Below are 21222 nucleotides of genomic sequence, written 5' to 3'. Positions count from 1 at the left end.
TGTTGCAAATCCACGAGAGCAGCTTATGGGGGTGAAGTATTATCAGGATGCCCTATGAAATAGTTCCAAGGCAAAGTTCATTTTGAGCAGAAAGTGGCCATTGGCTTCTATGCCCAAATTGGGCTCATTGTTTGGTTAAGGAACTTTCATTAAAATAATTCCACAAATAACCACTCTCCAGTTGTCTTGATGAATCTAGATTTCAATTATTATTGGGTAAAAATAATCAATGCTATACAACTATTGTGTGGAAATGAGAGTTGCTGGGATTCTCACAGCTCCCTCTCAAACGCCCACTAAAAACAACCGGCCTGACCTTCCACGGCGTGGCCCTAACACCTCTCCGCCACAGGCAAGTCCCCACATGTGCAAGAGCAGAACAGGGGAAGGAATCGCCCTTCCACTATCAGACTCAACAGTTACCGCAAAGTGGCCATATTCGATTCTCTCTCCTTCCTTCCCTTCTTTTCATCTATTTTTCTTTCTCCAAAGAACTTAAATGCAAACCCCAGACTTCACGTTCCTTCATCCCTATGCACTTCAAAATTATTCTCTTAAAAAAAGGACATTTCCTTGCATAACCATAGTATACCTTTAAAGTTAGCAACTGTTTCTTATGAACATCAAATACTTACCAGAATTTTTAAATGTTTCAAAAGTAATTCTACACTTTTATTTTTTTCTTCACTTTTGCATAAGATGTTCACTCTGCCTCTAAAATCTTCATTATTTTTTAAGAGAGGGGAGCATCATTTTTTAAAAATATATTTTTATTGATTTCAGAGCAGAAGGGAGAGGGAGAGATAGAAACATTAATGATGAGAGACAATCATTGATTGGCTTCCTCCTACGCATCCCCACTGGGATGAAGCCCCCAGTCAGGAATCAAGCCGTGACCACCTGGTTCCTAGGTCCAGGCTTAACCACTGAGCCACACCAGATAGGCTGAAATGAGCTTCTTCTCAAAGAGTATTTAAGTCTCTGTGTTGGTAAATGTTTCCCTCCACGCCCCGCGTGGTTCAGGGTTCAGAATCTGGAAGAGGAGCCGCACACAAATGAAAGAGAAAAGACACGAGATAATTTGGGAATATTGGGGGCCAGGTAAGTCCAACTGAGGAGGAAGGACTTCCACCCGTGCTCAGGCCTCACCAAGCTTTTAAAGTCAGAGGTAAACAAGGTAGTGGTTACCATAGTTACACAGTTCTTGTGAGTTTCACTTGTTTTGACCATAGTTACACTTCCTGCACTTCCCTCAGCCCATTAGCTTCCCAGGTAAGATCTAGGGAGTGTTATAAGGTCAAACCTAATAATGCTAAGAGGACTGTGCCCTCTAAGCTGGGTCTTGTTTGTGACTTTGCCAACAGGTCAGTCCTAGGCTTAACCCTATATCAGTTCCCTACATCTCTGAGTCCTCAGTGCTTGAAAAAATCCCTCCCTGGGCAAAAGTCTATCAGAGATTTAAATCTGTGTTCCAAAGACATTGCCTGTGACCCGAGAATGTTCAATGGAACCTTTGCCCCTGGGCTCTGACTCCGATCTGTGGGCCATGGGTTCTTCCCTCTTCCCTCTGAGGGAGCGAGTGTACAGTGGTGGAAGCCTTCTGTAGGAAATGCCCCTTCGCTGCCTGCCATGATGTGCACACCGTCCTTAGAACTGGGAGGAAGTCACAGCCTCTGCACTGAGTTAGAGACCCTGGCTCCCTTCCCAGGGTTTGAAAGGGGCCTCTGCCTCCCCTGGGACACTCAGGGCTGGGCTTGGGCCGAGTCTTACCCATTCTCCATGCAGGTCTGGGATGGCTGGGACATGGCTGCTAGGGAAACAGCTGTAGTCGGTCTCATTTTTTACAAAAATATATTCTCATTGATTTTACCAAGAGGAAGGGAGTAGGATAGAGAGTTAGAAACATCTATGAGAAAGAAACACCAATCGGCTGCCTCCTGCAACCCCCCTACTAGGGATTGAGCCTACAACCAACGTACATGCCCTTGACCAGAATCTAACCCAGGACCCTTCACTTTGTGGGGGGACGCTCTATCCACTGAACCAGGTCTATGAAACCTAAGATACAATCTACACTAATAAAAGAGAAAAATGGTAATTGGCATACGACGATACCCTTTTCATTGGCTAATCAGGGCTATATGCAAATTAACTGCCAACAAGATGGTGGTCAATTTGCATATGTAGGCACAATGCAGGGAGGCGAAAGGGAAAGCAGGAAGAAGCCCCCTGCCACTGACAGTGATCGGAAACCCAGGGGGGAGCTAAGAGCTGGGGGGCAGGGCAAAGGCGGCCCTGGGGCCGCCTTTGCCCTGCCCCCCAGCCATGATCGGAGAGTCAGGTGCTTTTTCCGCCCTGGCCAGTAATAGCAGGAAGTAGGGGTGGAGCCAGCGATGGGAGCTGGGCACGGTCGAAGCTGGCAGTCCCGGGAGCTAGGGGCCCCTTGCCTGGGCCTAAAGCGAAGCCCACAATCGCGGGGCTGCTGCAGCTGTGGGTCCCCGCTGCCCGTGCCGGATGCCTCAGCCAGAGGCATCCTGCAGGGGCAGGGGCGGAGCCCGTGCGATCTCGGCGCCCCCCCGCTGCCACTGCAGGTCCCTGCTGCCCGGGCCGGACGCCTAGGCCAGAGGCGTCAGGCCTGGGCAAGGGGCCGATCCTGCGATTGGAGGGTGATGGGGATCAATGCCTGAGGGCTCCCAGGATGTGAGAGGGGGCAGGCTGGGCTGAGGGACACTCCCCCCCCCCACACCCAGTGCACGAATTTCGTGTACCGGGCCCCTAGTCCTATATAATAAAAGAGAAACATGCAAATTAACTGTCCCTCCACTATGCTCAAGCCATGACCATAAGCCACACCCACCAGCCAATCAGGAGCGAGTATGCAAATTAACCCAACTAAGATGGTGGTGGCCATGGAGCTGGAGAGAGCAGGAGGCTTGGGTTGCCCCCGGCAATGGAGGAAGCCAAGCTTCCTGCCTGCCCTGGTCAGCCCTGGGCTACACTCAAGGCTACAAAGTCTCCTGAAGGGGGTGTGGCCAGCCTGAAAACGGCCCTCAGCCCCTCACCTAGGCTGGCCAGGCACTCCAGTAGGGACCCCCACCCTAAAGGGGCTGTGGGCAGCCTGAAAACAGCCCTCAGCCCCTTACCCAGGCTGGCCACACCCTCATGGGGTGAGGGTTCCCACTGGGGTCTTGGCTAGCCTGCAAACAGCCCTCAGCCCCTCAGCCAGGCTGGCCAGGCACCCCAGTAGGGACCCCCTCCCTGAAGGAGGTGTGGCAAGCCTGAAAACAGCCCTCAGCCCTTCACCCAGGCTGGCCAGGCACCCCAGTGGCACCCCCACCCAGATCTGGGACACCCTTCAGGGCAAACCAGCCAGCCCCCACCCATGTACCAGGCCTCTGTCTTATATAATAAAAGGGTAATATGCAAATTGACCCTAACAGCAGAATGACTGGGAATGACTGGTCACTATGACACACATTGACCACCAGGGGGCAGATGCTAAATGCAGGAGCTGCCCCCTGGTGGTCAGTGTGCTCCCACAGGGGGAGCTCTGCTCATCCACAAGCCAGGCTGATGGCTGCCAGCACAACGGTGGTGGCGGCAGCCTCTCCCACCTCTTCAGCAGCACTAAGGATGTCCGACTGCAGCTTAGACCTGCTCCCCACTGGCAATTGGACATCCCTGAAGGGCTCCCAGGCTGTCAGAGGGATGTCTGACTGCCAGCTTAGGCCCCCCCCCGCCCCCCACGCCAGCAGATGGACATCCCCCAAGGGGTCCCAGACTGCGAGAGGGCACAGGCCGGGCTGAGGGACCCTGACTGCCCCCCCCAGTGCACAAATTTTTGTGCACAGGGCCTCTAGTTTGTTTAATAAAGGTATTTTAAGTATTAACCACTTTGTAGAGAAAAAGCATCTGATCAGTTTTCTAACTCCTATCAGTCCTGAAGAAAACACTGCTTCTCCATGAGTGAAATAATTCATTACTTCCTATCAAAGGCCTGTGTCTATTAATGCTATTTATTTTATGCTAATCTCTTATTTATCTTGATTTCAGTAATACATTCTGAATTTCAAGTTTGTCCCCTATTAACTTTAAAAATGGACTTCTATCTTGTGCCTCTGAGTTCCTTTCCTCAATGAAACAAAATCAAGGCACTTAAAATATGCATCATACTGCCTGGTTGGCGTGGCTCAGTGGTTGAGTGTGGACCTATGAACCAGGAGGTCATGGTTCAATTTCTAGTCAGGGCACATGCCTACGTTGTGGGTTCAGTCCTCAAACAGGGGCCATGCAGGGGGCAGCCCATTAATAATTCTCCCCATCTACCTCTTCCTTCCTCTCTGAAATCAATAAGAACATATTTTTAAAAAATATATTCTTTGATTTGCACATATGTTTAATTTGTATGTGTATTTTATACACAATTTTTATGAATCACATTATACAATAATAAAAATTAATAAATGTGATGTTTTTGTAGGTTTTTAATAGATCTTTATTTATCAGAGTAAGAAGTTCCTTTATCTTTCCCTTCTATTATTTCTGGTAGATTTTTACCATTGGTATAATGTTTCTCTTTATTTTTCGCAATGCTTTAAAATTAAATTCCACTTTATATATTGCTATTACTGCCCAAGTTTTAATTGAGTAACATTAATCTGATGCATTTTCTTATTTATTCCATGCCTTTAGGTGTGGTTTTGTTTTAGGAAATTTTCTTATAAATTAAAAATAGCAGATTTGGTTTTTGTTTTTAATTCAACCTAATAGTCTATGTCTTTTACTGGGTGAATTTAACTCATTCAAATTTATTTATATTATTTTGTATTTGAACTTATCTTTTTATATATTTTAGAGGTCACCCATCAACTTTTATAAATTTAAGTATAACATTTTCTAAACCAAAGTTATTCAATTTTACTTATTATCTTTCCTAAGGTAAAGATTTTTACATGCTTTATGCATTGAACAGTCCCCATTATTTTACTGTTGCTTTGAGATTTAGTTTCACTCCTGTTTATAAAAAATTATTACTTTTTTCAGTTATTAATTGGATTTACTGACATATTTTATCAATTTATTTGTTCATTGTTATTCCACATATCTTAAGCATTCCCTCTGTGTTCAAGTCTCTTCTTGCCAAAGTATATACTTTAATATTTCTTTCAGCAAGGGTCTGTGAGTCATAAATTCAGTCTCTGTAAATCTGAAAATATTTTTATTTTTTCCCTCACTCTTGAATGAGAATTTATATGCACATACATTTTGAGCTGGAATATATTACCCCATTGTAATCTTGCAACTGTTGTTGTTAATGAGAAGTGTTCTCTCTTTCTAATTGTTACATTATATTTGGTTAATCTTGCTGTTATTTATCCCAACAACAATGTGTCTTAAGGTTGGTATAATTTTATTTATCCTGCTCAAAGTGAACTTTGTTCTGAAGACTCAAGTCTTTCTTCAGTTATGGAAGTTTTTATCAATATTTCCTTAAATATTGCATCTTCAGCTTCAACCTCTTTTTTTTCTCATGGAACTTGCATTATGTCTATGTATTTCTCAATCTTTCTCCATGACAACTGTTCTTTTATAGTTGGTATCAGTATCTATGTGCTGTATTCTAGATGAATTATTCAAGACTGTTTTCTAATCACAAATTGTCTATTCAAATGTGCCTAGATTTCATTTTATGCTATCTATGGATGATCCTATCTTATCTTTAATTCCAGCAACTATATTTTTCATTCTAAGTTTTCTATTTGGTTTCTTTTATATCTATCTACTCTTATTCTTTTAAGTCTGCTTTGTTTGATAATTTCCTGTTCACTATATGAAAATGTATTTTTAACAAATTATCTTAGGTATACTTATGACCAAGTCCTTTTTAAGCTATTCTATTATCTCAATTTCATCTTGAGTGAGCTCCTGTTTTGATTATTTTTGTCAACTGTCTTTCTTAGTACACAATTTATTCACTTCCTTTGGGATTTTAGTTTGCAAGATTATTTGGAGACTTTAAGAGGGAATCCTCTTTTTCTCTTCTTGCTGCTTTTCAGCAGGTTTTTAGTACTTTTCTTTTTGCGCTGATGATACAAAATGGAGTTTCTGAGTCTCAGTCTTATGTGATATCAGAGATCCATCCTGTGTACTTCTTGGATCCCTTCTGGTGCGATGGCTGACTATGTCTGCTCTCTCCACACAGGCCCACCTATGAACCACAGCCAATAAACCACAGCCCCAGATGGTAGTAAACAGCAGCTCTTGACAGCTGCCTTCACCCTTTGCTATTTTTTCTCCTGCATCTCTAGGCACCTATTTCAAAAAGATGGCTGAACTTTGTGCTACCCCATTGCCTGGGTAATGTTTAGCATGTACACTGGAGCTTTGATAAAGACAGAGAAATAGACAATCTGTCCAGATGGGGAGCTTCAGGAGTCAGGCTTTTAGACAGGAAGAGGGAGGGAGAGAGAGAGGGAGGGAGAGGGAAAGATAAGGAGAGGGAGAGGGAGAGGGAGAGAGAGAGAGAGAGAGAGAGAGAGAGAGAGAGAGAGAGAGAGAGAGAAACAAGGTAGAGAGATGAGCATGGGAGGTGAGGAAGGTATGAGAGACAGAAGCAGAGATAGGGAGGTAGGTTTTGGGGAGAAGGAGCCCACAAGAGGAAGAAGAGAGAAACACAGTGTGAGAGAGTCAAAGGCAGACAGACATAAAAGGGAAAAGCTTGCAAAACAATATTATGACTACATTGAAAGGACTCAATTTTCTTGCTTTTAAAAGAGAGCATAGCCACAACCATATGAATAGATGTACCCTATTTCCTGAGTCTGTTGGGGAGATAACTCAGAAGACAGGAAGTAGTAAAAGTGACTAATCTTCCCAACTGTGGAATGACCCCTTCCAAGCCTAAGACTGCCCTACACTAGCTGTTGCTGGGCACAGACAAGGAGCACTCCCACTGCCTCTGGTCACTTCTTACAGCCAGGCTGATTTGATAGTCTCTTCAATAACCCATTCATCCGCAGCCTTATATTAGTTTTTATCCTGAGTAACACTAATTGCCCTTCGGCTGAGAGCATGTGTGAGGCATTGATTGATGATATTACACTATTTTCCACTTCAGCAGCAGCCGTGTATGTCTTGGCTGACGCACACATCCCTCCCCACATGGCAGGTGGGGTTATTCCAGGACCAGTGACTGCAGGGAAAGTAAGCCCTCCATCAGTAAACTAGGAGTTGGGTTAATAGAATGAACCACAAGAGATTAACCCCATCCTAATGACTGATTTCCCCCGCTTTGAAACAGCACAGTCAGATATCAGTATGAGGCCAAATATTTGCTTCCATTTACTCAAACCTGTTTTTACTTGGGTTTCCCCAGAAGCAGAATCTTAGAAAAAGATATAAGAGCAAGTGGTAGTTTATTTGGGAAATATAGAGAATGCTGGTAAGAGAGTAGGGAAATGTGAAAAGGAAGAGAAGGCAGCCAAACAAAGGTGCATTATCAAGCCAGCTTCCATTGTGGGCAACTAGAACATATGACAACAGGACGACTCTGGGAATTGGTATAAAACCCATGCCTCATGTTATTTAAACAAAGGGTCAAGGGAGCTGGGGGTATTTATATACTAACTCTTATCAATCATTGGCTGATCCTGGAAGATATTCTTTCCTGGAAATTCCAGCCTGTACTAAATGTAAGCAGAGTGGCCTTGCACTTCAAGTGTAGATACTGGCAGTTAGAAGTTAGCTGGAGTACATTAAGTAGTAAGGCCTGAGGGATATATGAAGCTCCTACATCACCTGCCCCAAACCCTTAGTGGAGACATTGAGGCTTACTCCATTTACTGAGCTTATCTGAGAGAAACTTTCCATATCTAAAGTTTCATAACATGGCCTCGTTTACAAGTAGCGTAGCAGCCTTCATTTGTGGTGTGCCTGAACTGGTACCAACAATTAGGTTCAGCTTTACTTGCTATACACCAACCAGACAACGATATTTAAGCTTGCCAAATCTCAGATTTTCTTTCATCTGTCAAGTGGAGATAATGATAAAGATACCTGAGTTGACTTCCCTCACAGCAATGAAACAAAACTCAAATCAAAATATATGTCACTAGTCAAACTTTTCTTATAAAAGGTCAGCTGGTAGAAATCTTAGGTTTTATGGGCCAGAATCTTTTTTTTTAATTGATTTCAGAGGGAAAGGGAGAGGGAGAGAGAAACATAAATGATGAGAGAGAATCATTGATCACCTGCTTCTTGCACGCCCCACTCTGGGGATCGAGCCCACAACCTGGGCATGTGCCCCTACCGGGAATCAAACCCATGACCTCCTAGTTCATAGGTTGATGTTCAACCACTGAGTCACACCAGCCAGGCTGGACTGTGGTCTTTATCATAACTACTCACTTCTGCTGTTGTAGCAAGAAAACAATCTATAGGTAAAACAATTGATCATGGCTGTATCCCAATAAAACTTCATTTACAAAAATTAAGTGACAAGCTAGATTTGACCCACCTCCCCACATGCTGTGGTTTGCAGACTTGTTATATACAAAGTGTCTTTGTTAATGTTAGTGCTATGCACACTTCCGGTATCATTTATTCCCTAGTCAATAAGTAGTTGGAATTAACCATTCTTGTCTTCCTGAGAGTGGAATTCATAGTTTCCTTCCTCATTGCTGCACAAGTTTACTGAGCACTGCTTCTGTGAAAAGCATTATGCTGGCCCTGGGGATTCAGTGCTAATATGACAGACATTGACCATGTCTAAGACCTAGAGAGCCATTCCTTTGGATCAACAAGTGACAACTGAAACTGCAGCTCTCTCATGCCTGGGAATTGCGGGCAGAGGGGGCATGACAAAAGAAGCTTAAGCTCTTGGGTCCCACACTTGCAATGGTTCCTTCCAAGGCCCTGGAAGGGCCCCTAGCAATGATTCATATGGTCATATACTTTTGTCAAATTCACACGTGCAATTTATTTTAACCACAATTGTTTAAAGTCACTGTCTTCCTGCACTCTGACATCGTCCATCACACTTTCCCTTGGTTTATCTGATCCTCCCCTTTGAAAAAGCATGATGATCTAACCAAAGGTCTAAGCTATTTTTACAATTGATTTTAGAAAGAGAGGATGGGAGAGGGAGAGAAACATAGATTGGTTGCTCCAATCATAGATTGGGGATTGAACCTGCAATCTCAGCTTGTGCCCTGACTGGGAATTGAATTGGCGACCTTTTGGTCCACAGGACAATGCTCCAACCCAGTGACACTAGCTAGGGCATCTAAGCAATTTTCAATGAAAAACATTATCACTGTTTGGGCTTCTGAATTATGGTCTATTGGGATTTCTTTAAAATAACCCCCCCTAAAGAGGTAATAATTAAAAATAGTTAAATAGTTATTCAGTATGGCTCTTTGGTGTCCCTATGGCCAGGGCACTGTTGGGGAGGGCTGGTATTGGCAGCCATGATTACTTCTGGTCCAGGAAATAGTGGGAAATGCAAAATAACAAGAGAGGCTGTCAAATTCTTTAAGGAAGCAACTACCTAAGCTTAGGAAAAAGCTTGGGAAAATCCAAATAAAATTTATCATCACTAAATTTGGAAATTTACTAAGTCACTTTTAGAAATTCACAGATTTCTACTCATCCCTGAGCTAACCTGGGCCCTCTAATTTCACAGCATTTACCCATCTAAGTACAATATCCATGAAAACCCCCATGCAGGCCAATGTTTATCTGTGGATAGATATGGACACTTATGTATTTGAGTGTATACTACTATGTACACATGTAACTACATAAGTATATAATGACATCTATGTAAAATTCTCCCCCTCAAAAATTCAAATATTAGGAATAGGTAACATCATTGTGCTTCCAAATATAGACTAGTAATATAAACAATGACTACCATTCATTAAAAGCTTACCATGTGCCAAACACAATGCAAACCCTTTAAACACACAAAACCTTACAAAGTACGTACAGTTCTTATTGTCTCGGTTATTCAGATAAAGAAACTAAAGCACAAAATGTTAAAGAATTTTCTCAATATCAACTTGTAAGTGATGGAGCTAGGATTTAAAACCAGGTATTTCTGACTCCACAACCTGATTTTTAACTACCACATAGTTGCTTTAACTGTAAATGCCCTGTCAAAAGGACAATGCCTTAGCAAAACTACTTAGAGCCTTGGAAAGGTTGCTGTTCACCAAGAGTCTTTGTAGAAAACTGGGCTTTGTATGTCTGGGCTGGGGCAAGGGTTCAGGCACAGATGACATTTCCTTCTGGTGTCAACAATCGGGACAGGATCCAGGACTCAACCTCATTCTGCCTTTCCCATACACTTTCTTCCATTATGGTGGTCACCCCAGGGGTGCTTTACGTGTCCTCCAGTTTCCATGAGCCTCAGCTTCTGTACAAGGTTTCTATATGAGGTAGATACATTTGGTTTGTTTGCTTTTGCTTCTAGTAGCAAAGAGATCAGGCTAAAAATGATTGAGATACAAGAAGTCTCATTAAGTGGCACAGAATTGATTTTTGGTAATGACCTATATGCAGATTATACTCAAGGTGTAATTTTTCTTGGTATTCATAGCAATTTCACTCAATTTCTTTATACTTCTGTTAATGCCTCCAACTAATGACCACCAGGAATACAATTATAGTCAAAGTTGGATTTATTGACTTATTACAATGAGAGTGAATGTACATGATGGAGAACCATAGGGCATCTCAATAATGGAGTGTTAGAAATGACTTATATTATTTGGACTTATAGTAGGTGATTTAGGGGAAAGCTCAGGAAGTAGAAGTTTATTCTGGATTAGAAGCTGTCAGTAAATGGGGATAATTCTATGACTTGGTATCTTAATAAATCTTATCTAAAGGAGGGAAGACTAGCATGATACCAAAGCTGTAATTGATAAAGCAGCAGCAGTCACTTATTACCAGGATAAGGGCACGTTTGGGCATTTTTGTGGTTTGAACAATGTTCATGTTTTTATCTGTGTTCAGACATGATTATAGGGTGGTCTTGTTATTTTCTTGATGCATCATGATCTCAGAGTGGGTTTGTCTGTTGTTGGAGTTTTGTGAGGTTGCTTATGTTCAACAGGAGAGTACAGTGGACCCACAGTGAGTACCAGGCTAGCTCCTAGAAGCACCAAGAATTAGCTGATCGTTTCAGGCCAACTTCTGACCATTAGAGGTTTTGTAGTTTTCTTATCCTTAGGCCAATATTTTTTTGTTTCACCTCTTGGATGAATAAGTCGAAATACACACCTCTCCTGCACGTAGACCTCAAAGGAAAAGACAAAATATCTCAAAGATGCTAATAGTGGGCTTAGGCCTTCCAAAGGCCTTCCAAAGGCCTTGCAGTGGAAAACACAGATACAATGTTTTCCTTTCCTTTGTTCTCCATTTCCTCATAACATAGAAATAATTACATCTGTACCTGGAACAAACCAAAAGATGATGTGCCAAGGCCTACGGCCTAATGAAAATAGATTAATTAATGAAAAGTCACAGCAATGTAAGCGGAAACCTACAATGCAACAGGTCAAAGTTCACACAATGACCCATATTAACAATGATCAGTAAGGAGAGTGCAGGCTAATCTGTGTCATAGCAGTGACTGTAGCTAAGTGTGGGATTGGAGAATGCAGAAGACTGCTTAGGATGGTTCTCAGAATACACATCTGGCTTTGGAGGCCCTTTATAACTTGCCTCTCTCTTGCATAGTAGAAGGGACCTTTGTCCTTCCTTTTATCTTGGGCTCTGCCCCCTCTCCAGCCTTTTTTATCTTCTTGACTGTCACCCCTTGCCCATACCCTTCCCCTCCCAGCCCCAGTAGCCACATGGACTGGTTTCCTGTGAGCCATAAGCTTCCAAATGCCTTTCTGTGCTGGAAAATAAAGCATGTGATGGACATACATGGTTTGTGTTTTCTGAGCTGCTAATAATAAGAGTTGTCATCTTGATAGTCTCAAATAGAAACTGAAGCTCTCTGCTGATAGAATTTGGGTTTATGTTTCAGACAATACAATTTTTCTTCCTGCACTATAGTGTTTTCCCTGCATGAAAAATATCTGCTAGAACTGAAAGTTGTCAGCTGGTTCTGATTTTTATTACCCTATATTAATTTGCAACTTCTATGACTTCATATAAATGAAATTATGCAATGTAATATGTGTTATTTGTGTCTGATATCTTTCACTTACCATAATGTTTGTGAGACCCGTTTGTTTTATTGTTTGTATCAGTAGTCTATTATTTTTTTATTGCTGGGTAGCACTGCATGAATTTAACTTAATTTGCTTATCTGGTCTATTGATCAATATTGAGATATTTCTAACTTGGAGCTATTATAGGTAAAGTTGTTATACCCATTTTTGAACAAGGCTTTTTTGTGGACATGTTTTCATTTCTCTTAAGTGAACCAGAAGTAGAAATATAGAGTCATAGAGTGGGGGAGTTTTTAACTTTATAAGAAACTGACAAATGGATTTCCAAAGTGAGTGAATTTTTTTACACTCCCACTAGCAATGAGACTCCTTGTTGCTCCACATCCTCACCAATATTTTATGTTTAGTCTTTTTAAAATTTAGCCATCTTTTAGTGGAGTTCCTAGTACTTTAAAGTTTTCTAATTGTCCACATCAATAAGAATGTTGAATATAGTTCTTTTTTAAAATTTTTATTGAATTTATTGGGTGACATTGATTAATAAAATTACATAGGTTTCAAGTGTACAATTCTATAACACATCATCTGAATATTGTATTATGTGTTCACCACCTAAAGTCAAGTCTCCTTCCATCATCATTTATCCCCCTTTAGCCTCTTTTACCTCCGGACCCTTTTCCCTCTAGTAATCACCATACTGTTATCTGTGTCCATTAGTTTTTTTTTTGTTTGTGTGTGTGTGTGTTTAATCCCTTCATCTTTTCAACCAGTCCCCAATGCCTCTCCCCTCTGACAGCTGTCAGTCTGTTCTCAATATCTATGAGTCTGTTTCTATTTTGTTTGTTAGTTTATTTTATTCATTAGATTCTATATTATATTGCTTATAATTTTATATTTTTCAATGCTTTTATTTTGTGAGTGAAATAGAAAAGATGCAATTTTTAAATGGTTTATAAAACAGTAACCACACAAAAAAAAGATTGATATATTGGACTTCAGTAAAATTAAGAACATTTGTTTTTCAAAAGTCACCTTTAAGACACAGAAAGGGAAAGGCACAGAGGAAAAAAAATGTATACATACAAAAAAATGACTCGTATTCAGAATATATAGGTTCCTGAAAATCAATATGAAAAAGACAATTGACTAAATTTTTAAATGGGCAAAAGATTTAAACAAGCATTTTACAAAGAGAATATTATAATGGCCCATTAGTACATGAAAAGGTTCACAATTTCTTTAATCTTCAGGAAAAGGCAAACTTAAACCACAATGAGATAGTACTGTACTATATACTAAGTAGAATAGCTAAAATTAATAATATTGATAATACCAAGTGGTGGCAAGGAGGCGGAGTAATTGAACTTTCATATACATTATTGGTGGCAGTGCGAATTGTTAAAGCCACTTTTACATACTGACATTATGTACTTAAGCTAAGCATGCATCTACTATGTGATCCAGCAAGTCAACTCCTAGGTATTGAACCAAGAAAAATGAGTGCATGTGTTCCAAAGACATGTGGAAACTTGTTCATAGAAACCTTATTCACAAAAGCCCAAACTGGAAAATAAAACTCAAATACTTCTCCAAAGGATAAAGATAAATAAATTGTGGTGTATTCATATAATACAATACTACAAAACAATAAAAAGAAAATGAACTACAACAACATGCAGTGACACTGATGGCTCTCACAGACTTAATGATGAGTAGAAGGTACCAGACACAAAATAATATATACTGCATAATTTCCTTTAAATGAATTTCATGCACAGGCAAAACTCATACAATGATAGCTGGTCAGAACACTGGTTATCTCTGGGAAAAGGGTATTGACTGGGAAGGTGCACAAGGCAGCCTTCATGGTGCTGGAAATGTTCTATAACTTGACCTGGGTTATAAAAAGACATCAAGTTGTATACTTATGAATAGTGCACTTTATTGAATGTATGTTATCCTTCAATATTTTTAAAAAATAGCAAAGATTATCCTATATAATAAAAGCCTAATATGCAAATCAACCAAATGGCAGAACAACTGGTCACTATGATGAGCACTGACCACCGGGGGCAGACGCTCAACACAGGAGCTGCCCCTAGCCCACAGGCTTCAGCCAGCCAAGGCGGGTGCCAGCAGGGGCCCCCCTGATCACCCTGCTGGTCGCCCCACAGATTGTCCCTGATTGCTGGCCAGGCCTAGGGACCCTACCCATGCATGAATTTTGTGCACCAGGCCTCTAGTAATAGACGTGTTTGAGAACTAAAATAAAAATTAGCCCCTTAAAAACATATAACCCTCAGAATGCTGTGTTATCTTTTTTTTTTTTTTTCAAAACAGCAATTTTTTTATTTGTTTCCTAAGTTGAGACAGAAAATCCCCTGAATGGATGCTGTCTGGTTCTTGGGATCTTTTCAAGATGGCCTTTTAGGACTGATATGTCATGACTTCATTTAGAAGGATTAGAAGCTCTTAAATGCCATTAACATTCTAATATCGGATTATAGCCCCCCCAAATTAAATCACATATTTCTGGTCATTTGGTTTCACCAACTTAAATTTGGAGAAAATTACATTATAAAGCATACTTATGAGCTGTAACCACAATATTGAGATGCCAAACCTACGAGAAAATGGCAACATACTCAAGCATCCTGGCCAGAAAGGCTGGTTAGCAGCAGCATGATTTGATGGTCATCCAGGTTTACATGTGCCACGGTGTGTGTGTGTGTGCGTGTGTGTTTCCTTAGTGTGGCCTGAATTAGTATGCTCTCATTTTATAATCAGTGTTTCACAATTTAAGAAATAGTTTCTGCTGTGTTAGGTCCAAATGGGAGCCAAAACAATCTTCAAAACTTCACTGAATTTTTTCAAAATTACAGTTTATATTCAATATTATTTTATATAGTTTCAGGTATACAGCATAGTGGTCAGACAATCATATACTTTACAAAGTGTTCCCCCTGATATTTCCAGTACCCATCTGGCACCATACATAGTTATTACACTATTATTCACTATATTCTCCACGCTGTACTTTATATCCTCATGACTATTTTGTAACTACCAATTTGTACTTCTTTTTTTTTTAATTAAATCTTTATTGTTCAGATTATTACATTTGTTCCTCTTTTTTCCCCCCCATAACTCCCCTCCTCCCAGTTCCCACCCCACCCTCCGCCCTCACTCCCCACCCACTGTCCTCATCCATAGGTGCACGATTTTTGTCCAGTCTCTTCCTGAATCTCTCACACCCCTTTCCCCCCCAAGAATAGTCAGTTCATTCCCTTTCTATGTCCCTGATTCTATTATAATCACCAGTTCATTCTGTTCATCAGATTATTTATTCACTTGATTCTTAGATTCACTTGTTGATAGATGCATATTTGTTGTTCATAATTTGTATCTTTACCTTTTTCTTCCTCTTCCTCTTCTTAAAGGATACCTTTCAGCATTTCATATAATCCTGGTTTGGTGGTGATGAACTCCTTTAGCTTTTCCTTATCTGTGAAGCTCTTTATCTGACCTTCAATTCTGAATGATAGCTTTGCTGGATAAAGTAATCTTGGTTGTAGGTTCTTGGTATTCATCACTTTGAATATTTCTTGCCACTCCCTTCTGGCCTGCAAAGTTTCTGTTGAGAAATCAGCTGACAGTCGTATGGGTAATCCCTTGTAGGTAACTGAGTTACTTTCTCTTGCTGTTTTTAAGATTCTCTCTTTATCTTTTGCTCTTGGCATTTTAATTATGATGTGTCTTGGTGCGGTCCTCTTTGGATTCCTTTTGTTTGGGGTTCTCCGCGCTTCTTGGACCTGTAAGTCCATTTCTTTCACCAGGTGGGGGAAGTTTTCTGTCATTATTTCTTCAAATAGGTTTTCAATATCTTGCTCTCTCTCATCTTCTGGCACCCCTATAATTCTGATGTTGGTACGCTTGAAGCTGTCCCAGAGGCTCCTTACACTATCCTCGCATTTTTGGATTCTTTTTTCATTTTGCTTTTCCGGTTGGGTGTTTTTTGCTTCCTCGCATTTCAAATCATTGACTTGATTCTTGCGCTCCTCTGGTCTGCTGTCGGGCGTCTGTATAATATTCGTTATTTCAGTCCGTGTATGCTTAATTTCTAGTTGGTTCCCCAATATAGCATCGAGGGTCTCATTAGTTTTCTTGTAGATCTCATTAAGTTTATCGGCGGCTTCTAAACAGTTCTTGAGAGACCTGAAAAGTGTGGTTCTGAACTCTATATCTTCCATTGACAATTTTGTCCTGTTTCTTTGTCTCCGCATTTTGTTATACTTCCTTGGTGCACCCCCTAGTGGTCTTTGTTCGCAGTCTTATAGTTAAACCTTGATTGTTGTAGCTAATACCAGGGAGGGTTTGACCTCCAGGCCAAGTGGCTATGAGAATCAGCTGTGTCAGCAGTGAGAGAACTTCTGTCCTCTAGGGAGGTGCTAATCTAGCCTTTGCCTGAGGCTATCCGGCAAATGCCTCTGTGCAGGGCTTGGGCAGGGTGGGTCGAACAGGATCAACAGCATGGGCCGGAGAGAGCAGTTATGGCGGCTCTCAGTCCTGTCCCCAGGGGCTCTGCGTCTCTGAGTCCCAGCACCCGCTGCAAAGCTCGGAGAGAAAGCTGCACTCGCTCTGACCGAAGCCAGACAGTCCCGCATCTCCCGTTTAAGTCTGGGTCCCTAAAGACTCGCCTGTATCTGGAGCTCAGAGTCTGCGACTCCCTCCCGATTGAAAACAACAACCGCGCCCTCCGCCGCCAGCCCACTCCGCGCACTCCGCACCTCAGAATTTGACTTCAGCACTGCGCCTCCTCTGAGTGTCCGTATGTGTTTCTCTTTCCTCCTAGTTGTAGGACTTCCACTCAGCCAGCGTTCCTGTGGTTCTGGGTGATGTCCGTTCCGTCTTTTAGTTTCACTTTTGAAGTAGTTGTTCAAAGCAGCAAACTCCAGCGTTAACCTATGCCACCATCTTGGTTCTCCAATTTGTACTTCTTAATCCCTTCACATTTTTCACCCAGCCCTCCAACTCTCTTCCCTCTGGCAACCATCAGTCTGTTCTCTGTATCTATACGTCTGTTTCTGTTTTGTTTGTTTATTTTGTTCTTTAGATTCCACATATAAGTGAAATAACATGGTATTTATCTTTCTCTGGCTGGCTTATTTCACTTAGCCTAATACTCTCCAGGTACATCCATGCTATCACAAATAGTACGATTTCAGTCATTTTATGGCCGAGTAATATTATATTGCATATACAGTGGGGCCTTGACTTACGAGTGTCTCGACTAATGAGTTTTTCGAGATACGAGCCGTCTCTCAGCCGATTTTTTGCTTTGAGTTGCAAGCTAAAATTCGGGTTACAAGCCAGCTTCAGATACCCCACCGCTAGTTGGCGCAGCGAACGTCACAGTGAACGCCACAACATCAGCCCAGCATCACGCGTCTCACTCGTTCACAATTGATGTGACATACAAGTAATTTGAGTTACGAGCTCCCTCACGGAACGAATTAAACTCGTAAGTCAAGGCCCCACTGTATGTACACCACATTTTTTAAATATATTTTTATTGAGTTCAGAGAGAAAGGGAGAAGGAGACAGATAGCAACGTCAATGATGAGAGAGAATCATTGATCAGCTGCCTCTTGCACGCCCCACACTGGGGACCAAGCCCAAAACCTGGGCATATGCCCTGACCAGGAATTGAATCGTGACCTCCTGGTTCATAGGTCGATGCTCAACCACTGAGCCATGCCGGCTGGGCTAATTTCCTAGTTAGTCTGTCTTTTACCACAGGGCAAGTTCACTCTGTAATTTCTTCTGCTCTGCTGTTCTTATAAGAATCTTTCTTTTTTAAAAATAAATGTAGTGCAGTGACACTGGTTAATAAAATTATATAGGTTTCAGGCGTACAATTCTATAATACATCATCTGTATATTGTATTGTGTGTTCACCACACCAAGTCAAGTCTCCTTCCATTCTAATTATTACCAAATTACCTTTTCTATGCCAGGAGGTGTGAGGGTCACAAAAGAAGCTATTACCATCGCTGTTGCCCTTAAGGAGCCTCTTGTCTACTTAGATACTGGGTTTTATCCATATACCATTAGAGTGCAGTATAAGGCAAGGATAAAGGAACGTTCTGCCCTGCTATGGGCATGCCAAACAAAGGTAAATGCTACAAGGGAAAAACATTCCTGAGATGTACCACAAATGCCTCTGGCTGGTGGAAGGAAGAGGAGAGACCAGCATGAACACAGGTGCAAAGAGGATAAGGCATGGCATATTTGGGCTGGGTTGTCTTGAAAAGAGGATGGGCTGGAAGCAAGCTTAAGTAGTAAGAAGATATATGTAAATTTGATTGAAGAACCATAATAGAACTTTGCACATTTGATCACTGAATACCCATAACTACAATAGTGGGAGCTATTTCTGTGAAATCTCAGTCCCACAGATTTGGGGGTTTATCGTAGAACTTTTGGTTTTAAAAAAAAATCATTTCCTTTATTATATCTTATAGCTCCATAAAAAGTCCTACTCCAAAATTGAAAAGATACTAAATAAAGGTATTGAATGATAGCTTGTTAACTGATTAAGGTATAAAGGTCTTTCAATCTGGAATGAGGAAACATGGACTCCAATCACAGCTCTGCCACCAGCTGTGTGATGTTGGGCAGCTCACTTAGCTTTTCTTGGCCTCAGTTTTCTCAATCATAAAATTAGAATATTAGATTTAAAAGTACTCAATTCTCTTTGGGCTCCAGAAGCATAAATTGATTTTCAGTCCAACTACGGAATCAAGTTGCAAAAGATTTTCTGAAAGAAATGAAAGCTGAAGAGATTTTAAAAAGAAAAATATCAATAAGGAAAGATGGAAAAACGATTCATGAATCTTCATTTAATTACAAGAGTAACATATTCATGAAATTAAATTGTAGGCCAGACTTTTATTTTCAACAAAAGTAGAAAAATGTAAAAATATGTTGAATCCTAATTGGAGAGGAAGTTATGCATGTGAGGCACTCTCCATTCTCCCCCCAGAGTAAATATGTTCTCAGTGATCTGGATTTTCTTCTGTGACTTCTACTCTAAGCTGGGAAATCAATAGGGACTTAGCAAAAGTTGCAATTTAGCTTAAATCAATCTGAAAGTTTGAAATCAAAATGCCGTCTTAATTACAGAAATCAATTAAAACTTTCTCACAGAACACAATTCTGATAATTCTTTTCTTGGTATATTGAGGAGGGGGTCAGAATATTATAGCTTCCAAAATTCATCTACTGAACAAATCACTCAAGACATTTGAGCTAATTTTTCTTACCATTCAGGGTCTTATCTTAGTATAGAGTCTAAGGCAAAAAGATAATATATTTGTACTCCTCCCTAGAGTTTTATCTTATTGTGCACTACTTTCTTAATTAATAAGAAAAAGGAAAAAGGCTAAAATGGAAGTGGAAGCATTTCAGATCCACCAGAGGTTATCCTTGGATTTGCTCTTCCATGTGTATAAGGTGTCTGAGACACCAGAGAATTAGTGCACAGTCGCTTACAGTTAGCTTTCACACCTTCAAGGAAGTTTGTCATGGAAAGATGATCTGGAACAATAAAATTATCCTTTCTCAGGCATTACACTGGAAGATATGGAATGCATTAGTCGTTGAAAGGATACATATAGGAAATGTCAGAAGGTAGATTTCAAGTAATGAGGTACCATGACAAATTAAAATAGTGAGGCCCTGGCCGTGTGGCTCAGTTGGTTGGGTGTCGTTCCATGTACCAAAAGGTCTCGGGTTTGATTCTTGGTCAGGGCACTTGCCCAGGTTTCAGGCTTGCTTGATCCCCAGTAGGAGGTGTGCAGAAGGCAGCCAATCGATATTTCTCTCTCCCTCTCCTTTCCTTTCTCTCTCTAAAATCAATAAAAACATATTTTTTTAAAATTTTTTAAATAGTGAGAAAGCAGAAACTGAGTCAGCAAAAGATATATGTTGAAGGGAAGACAGAAGGCAGAAGAGAATGGAGTAGTCTCAGAGCAATACAAAAATGCCATGGCAAAGTCTCCTCAGAGAATCTAAAAAGAGTGGATTCCCAGAATCACCTGTCACCTCCCATTTCAGTTCAGACCACTTGGGTCCTAACTACAGATGACCACTTTTCTTGCAGTAACTTGAGGAAGACCCTATTGCTTAAGTCACAAAGCCTGACCAACACAATAAAAAATATTGTGCCCTTTAGTTATAGCCAACAGATCAATTCCAGAAGTAGAATAAAATTATTAACACCTTGTGAACACCATTGGCAGCTCAGTCCCTCATTTTGCAAATGAGAAAGCTGCGGGCCAAACAGCAAAATAACCTAGCCAGTGTCACACTGCTGATTACTGTTACTTAACTGAAATCTAAGTCTCCTATGATGGCAGCTTCTAAAATGGCTTCCAATAATCCTCACTTCCAGGTATTCATGCCCTTGTGTGATCCCTTTTCCTTTTTTTTAAATTAGATTTTTTAAATTCTCACTCAAAGGTATGGAGAGAGAGAGAGAGAGAGAGAGAGAGAGATCACAGGACGATGCTCAACCAACTAAGCCCACTCCAGCCAGGCTGATCTCTTTTCCTTGAGTGTAGACTGGACTTAGTGATTGGCTCCTAAAGAACAGAATATGGCAAAAGTGATGCAATGTCTCTTCAATGATTATATTATAAAGGCTGTAACTTTCATCTTGCTTGCACTCTCTCTCTCTCTGGCTCTTATTGCTCACTTTGATGAACCCAGTTGTCATGTTGTGAGCTGCCCTATGAAGAGGACCACTTGGCAAGAAGCTGAAGGCTGCCTCTGGTCAACAGCCATGGAGGAAATGAGGACCTCAATCCAACAGCCTATGAAGAACTGAATCCTACCAACAACCATGTGAATGAATTTAAAAGCTATCAGGCCTTGAGATGACTGTAGTTTCAGCCAACACTTTGTTTTTGACCCTGTGAGAGATTCTGAACCAGAAGACCCAGCTAAGCCATGCTCATATTCCTGACTCACA

Source organism: Myotis daubentonii, chromosome X (genome assembly GCF_963259705.1).
Source record: "Myotis daubentonii chromosome X, mMyoDau2.1, whole genome shotgun sequence".
Classification (NCBI taxonomy): Eukaryota; Metazoa; Chordata; class Mammalia; order Chiroptera; family Vespertilionidae; genus Myotis; species Myotis daubentonii.
This window is presented reverse-complemented; position numbering follows the sequence as displayed.